Genomic DNA, 6,371 nt, shown 5'->3' on the forward strand with positions numbered 1-6,371 from the left:
CCTATCTCTCCACGCTTCAGGCTCTCTGCCTTTATTCCTGATGAAGGGCTTTTGCCCGAAACGTCGATTTTGCTGAAGCTCCTCGATGCTGCCTGAACTGCTGTGCTCTTCCAGCACCATTGATCCAGAATCTGGTTTCCAGCATCTGCAGTCATTGTTTTTACCTTGTAAAACTAGATAAGTCTTGCAAAAACTATACAAGGCACTATTAGACAACACCTGGAATATTGGTTGTTGGCAAAAGCAACATGATGAAAGCACTAATTTTCTAATGGTATCCTGGATGATCTTCAGGAGATACAGATGATTATTCATGACTTTTGGTATTTTTAATGCTCCAAACTATCTGCAATTAATTTACATTAGATGAGATTAGATTCCCTACAGTATGGAAACAGATCCTTCAGCCCAACAAATCCACACCAACCGTCCGAAGAGTAACCCCCCCCAGACCCAGTCCCCTACCCTATACTGACCCCTGACTATGGCCAATTCACCTGACCTGCTGATCTTTGGATTGTGGGAGGAAACCGGAGCACCTGGAGGAAACCCATGCAGACACGGGGAGAATGTGCAAACTCCACACAGACAGTTGCCCAAGCTGGGAATATGAACTCGGATCCCTGGCGCTGTGAGTCAACAGTGCTAACCACTGAACCACTGTGTCACTCCGGTGGGAGAGGGATTCAGAGAGATAGCATCTGGGTATGAAATAAAAGCAAGGGAAACAGATATGAATTACCATCATGCTGCCCAGAGCAGCACACCTTTTGGAGAAAGTTTAAGATGCTGAGATAGAGTGTGAAACTTCCTAGAATCAATGAGAAGCAACAGGTTGGCATGCTCTGGGCATTGTCACTGCCAGTAGTGACACTGAAAATGAAAGTCAAACACGTTGCTCAAATCAAGTGAATTAACCTTCAAGATAGAACTCTCCAAGTGCTGCATGAGGTAGGGATGAAGAAATGACTTGCAAATAAGACTTGCAAATATTAAGGATACAACTGTTTCTTTAAGAATATTGGGCATGGAGAGATGAAATGATAGCCTAAGGTAGCATCTTGTACAAAGGGAAGAGTCATTATCCCTAAAGAGTAGAGAAAAAGAGATGATGATGCACATTGGTACAACCCATAAAAGATTGAGCCAGGCCTAGGGAAAGAATGGGAAATGCTGTACTGAACATGAGCAATTAGATGAAGGAATACAAGAACAAGTACTGTGCTTCTAATAAATATCAAGCTAAATAGCTATTTATGACACAACATCCCAGGCAGGCCACAGATGTAGTTGGGTGTAGACCTCTTCAGTCTCACAGGAATTCATTATCCTGTCACTGTTGACATCTATTCTGACCAATCAGAGTTAGACCAGTGATAAAAATGATTACCAGGGAGATTGTAGAATCTCTTCAGCAAACTCTAGTCAATGCGGCATTCCAGATATTGGGATGAAGGATTGGGAAATACAACACCACACATTATTCCCACACAATCTCCAGTCAAATGGAAAAAGCTGAGGGAGCAGTAAAACTTGCCGAAGGGTAATAAAGAAATCTATTGCAATGAGCACATGTATCATTAGGAGACATTGCGATTTAAAGACTTTAGTTGGAATCTTCCCAGACCCTGGATTATATGAGCAGCAGCGAGTCAGTGTGGAAAAAATGGAGAGATTGGAAGAAATTATGTTTTTGACATGAGGCTACAAATGTTCAGTTTGTACAGTGAGAGGAGAATCTCACTGGTGAGCAGTGAGGGGCTTATTGTATCCGTATTCGTGCCATTAGTACCTAACCTTACCTCATTGGAGTGAAAGTTGGTCTAGGCAGTTGTCCACTGTCACTTTGGGATTCAACTCAATGAAAATCAAGGGGTTTGCCAGGGTTCACTACTGCAATAGCTGGGGAAGTCAATTGTGGAGATTGGAAGTAGTCTGCTGGAATGTAGAGGGAACAGTAATTGTGAAGGGAAGCAACTTACAATGTAAGTTCAGGTGACGATAGAGCATTGGAAGTCATGGGTTACACAAGGTGGAGTGTCATCAGTTGTCACAACCTCCCTGGCATGGGTGAAGGGCACTGGCTGTGCATCACAATCGTTGACTTGGCTTAGCTATAGTAAAGAAGCTGTAATTCAAAGGTTGGGTCAGAATATGTGCAAACTCAACAATGATGAGGAACATGGAGAAGATGTTTCAGGGTGAAGGGAATTCATTTAGACACAAATTTATAGTAGTGACAGACCACAAACTCCAGCTAGGGATACTTAAAGAATACAAGGCCGTTCCACCCGTAGCTTTAGGTCAAATTCAGTGGTTGGCTCTTATTCGCAGTGGATACAGTTACAAGTTGGAATACCATCAGGATGCATTGAGCTGCCCTCCCACTGGCAGATACACTACCGGTGGTGCCTCCTCTGGAAGAGTCCGTTCTGGTTTTAAACTTCCTAGATGCCCTTCTGGTCACCACTAATAATATCTGGTTGTGTGCACAAAAGGATTCAGTCTCGGCAAAACTAAAATAGCTGGTAGTGATGGGGGAAACAAAACCGCCATCACAACCAGGATTGAAACCTTTCTGGACCCAGCAAGAACAGATTCCTGTAGAGCACAGTATATTACTGTGGGGAGAAAGAGTGATGGTCCCGAGCAAAGGTTGCCACCACGTACTGACTGAATTCTACCAGGGGGGGTCTAAAATGAAGATGTTGGTGAGAGGTTATCGCTGGTGGCCAGGATTGGATGCTGACATAGCTGCATTACTGGGGGAATGCCCAGGGTGTCAACAAGGACAAAAAGTATTGCCAACAGCTCTCCCACATTCATGGGAATTGCCGGGTAAATCTTGGCCTCGGTTACACTATGCAGGGTCTTTTGTGGGCTCAATGTTCCTGGTCATTGTGGATGCCCATTCAAAATGGTTGGACATGCATAGAGTTCATTCATCAAATTCAGGCTTGACAATTGAAAAGGTGCGAGTATCATTTGCGATACACGGTCTCCCGGAAAAATTGGTCTTGGACAATGAGACCTTCTTTACCAGCAGGGAATTGGAGGATTTCCTAAATTCAAATGGCATTTGGCACAAACGGGCAGCTCCATCACTCAACGGTCTGGCAGAAAGACTGGTCCAAATGTTGAAGGCTGGTTTGAAGAAGCAGCCTGTTCGATTATAAGTCTACCCCTCACGCACCAACAGCTTCAGCAGAGTTGCTGATGGGGAGAAGACTCTGTACCAGGTTAAACCTGATATTCCTGGTCCTTGGGTGGGAGGTGGAGAGGGAAGGGAGGTTGGTGTGAAATGGTGTCAGGAGTGCCAATGCTGGCCACAGATGTCCTCGAAGCAACAGAGACAGTTTACTTCAGAGGACAAAGTTTGGGGTCAAAACCATGGAAATGGCTCTGTGTGGGTATGAGATGAGTCAACATGAGGTCAGGTCCCACGACTTACAGGTGCGATTGACTTGGGCAAACATATGGATCACCTGAAAGCTTTTACCTCGCAACTGGGACAGGCGCAAAACATACCCGGCCCCTCAGAATAGCCAGAAAGGCTATCAGGAACCATGGGTTCCCCCTCTCCATCTCGCACCGAAGATATCTCAGGATCTGAGATGAGTGTAGCCGATGTCACTGCCTTGATACCATTACCGCCTGAAGAAGAGGAGGAATTTCTTCTGAGACACTCTGGGTGCAAGAGACGGGCTACACACTGCCGATGTCTGAGTCACAACTGAAGGAACCGGGACTGCTGCAAAAACGCTCGAGGAGAGGCGATAAAGATCTACATGCCTGGATTTGGAGGGGAGGGATGTAGTGATTAGAACAAAGGCCGACTTGATCTCCTTGACTATGAGATCCTTAATTGGGCCAATCAGGGAGCCCTGGCTGACAGATATAAACAAGAGATTCCCACTACTCTAGGGAATGGCTATGAGCTAGCTGGTCAGAGTCCACGTACTGTGCACATATAAATAAAGGATGACTTGATGATAGGATACCAGTTTCCGTGCAGTTATTTCACTGTGAATTCAAGTACTTTCAGCACAACTATAAGAGCATAAGATGTTGGAGTAGGAGTAGGCCATTCAGCCCATTGAATCTTCTCTATCCAGTGTGATCATGGTTGTCCTGAGGTTGTAGTATACTGTACACATTTGGAACAAAGAGCTGATCTTGTGTTATTTGCCACTTTAGCTTACAGGGACCTGGGAGATGCACACAATTAAATAAAGATGAAGATTTTATACAGCTCTTTGTATGGAAACTTTTCAAATTGTGAAGTGGGATTAATGCATGCTGGGTGGCTGTGGTTTGCTAAAAATAGGAAGCCATTGATCTAAACTGTGGATTGCAGTGTCTTCTGGCTCACGCCCTTAAATTCAACGCATTCTCCCTCTGTTGTTGCTTCTGTTTTATTGTTGGTGCAATTGTCAAAGCCAATCATAGCAGCTGGCTAATGTCCCACAGAAATGTCATCAATGGCAGCTCCATAGGGAAGCTGGTTTCCAATTGTCTGAACACAACAATAACAACTGTGATGTATAGCATTTATGTTACAGTCAGAACATTTTAATAGGAAAATCCATCATGGAAATTCACTTTCCTAGCCTAACTCTGACCTCCTTAACTTATGCATGTGGCAGATGGGTACACAGCCTGTGTTGGAAGATAACAGAAGTAAAGCACAGGACAAAATTGTCGCAGCAATTTAATGATGTTGATGGAAATCACTGGGGATTTTCAATTTCTGTTCACTTCATTTGGAATTGACTAATTGGAATTTTGCATCTGAAACCCATCTCTTCCAGCAATTTTATCGTGATAATGATTGTCTTTAATAGTAACTGCTAGTCATTCATATACATGTTCAGTAGGAACAGTATGAGTCCATTCATCCACAGTTACCTTGTTTCATCATTGAGTTGGAATTTGATGGTTTATATCTCAACTCCACTTCCCTGTCTTGGCTCAGTATTTCTTTAAAACCCAATTATGTATACATTGTGGTAAGGGTATTGAGAGAGAAATTCAACTGGTTTGAACAAAAGTCAAACCTGGACCAATTCAATTTTCATCCTGCTACCTTACACTCACTCGCATCGCCAGCACAACACTAATATGAGAGAGTGACAATTTCTGTCTCTTAGTGGATTGAGGGTTTGTGATGGTTCGAATCTTTGATGTGTTAATTGATGTGTTAATCACCTTGATTCCGCTGGCCATGACCAGCATGCGGGAAGCACTTGTTTCTGTTTGTTGTATAGTTCTTATCATGGAGATGTACCTTCAATGGTGCCATAGAGTCACAGAATCCTACAGCAGTGAAGCAGAAGCTTAAGTCCAGCCTGTCCACGTCGATCATAATCCCCAAAACTGAACTAGTCCCACCTGCCTGTGCTTGATCCATATCCCTCCAAATATTTCTTATTCATGTACTTATTTAACTGTCTTTTAAATGTTATGACTGTATCTGCACCATTTCCTTGCCCTGGCAAAGTCCTCTGCATCTGGTGGTAAGAAAGGAGATTCAACAGCAATGCCTTCTCCACAAGCCAATCTGCCTAATATTCAGATGATAACCACTCAAGACTACTTCTAGAGAAAACAGTAATCGCATGTCCAAACTTCCCTGGCTCAGCTCGGGAACAGAGCATATCATTCACATAGTTGACACTAAACATGGCAGTGTCAAGAAACTCCCAAGAGGACATCAGAAATGCTTTTACGATGTCAAATGTCCATGTTGACTCACGAGTGACCCTGGCTTGTGACTGACAAAAAGTGAGGAACATTTACTCAGGAAGTCAGCAAACTCATCGAGAGACTCCACTGGGAGCACCCAGAGGTGAAATCAAGGCATTTGAACACAGCATGAAAACCCCTGGACAAGTCACCTACTTGACCCTGAAGGAGCAGCTGCCTCACATGAGACAGATAACGCAGATCATGCGTTGGACTCATCAGCTATCCCAGAATCCATTGAACTCAGGTAAAAGGGAGTCATCTTCAATCACAAGCAACTGCTGAGGATGAAATACCTCCTCCGAGTGGGAGCTGATGGCCTCTTAGTTAATCCTGAGATTCAGGTAATGTTCTGGGGACATGGGTTCACATCGACCATGGCAAATGGTGGAAATTGACTTTAAAAAATAAATCTGGAATTATGAGTCAAATGATGGCCATGAATTCATTGCCGATTTTCAGGAAAACCCATTAGGTTGGCTAATGCCCTTTAGGTAAAAACAATGACTGCAGATGCTGGAAACCAGATTCTGAATTAGTGGTGCTGGAAGAGCACAGCAGTTCAGGCAGCATCCAAGGAGCAGTGAAATCGACGTTTCAGGCAAAAGCCCTTCATCAGGAATAAA

This window comes from Chiloscyllium plagiosum, chromosome 24 (assembly GCF_004010195.1).
Source record: "Chiloscyllium plagiosum isolate BGI_BamShark_2017 chromosome 24, ASM401019v2, whole genome shotgun sequence".
Lineage (NCBI taxonomy): Eukaryota > Metazoa > Chordata > Chondrichthyes > Orectolobiformes > Hemiscylliidae > Chiloscyllium > Chiloscyllium plagiosum.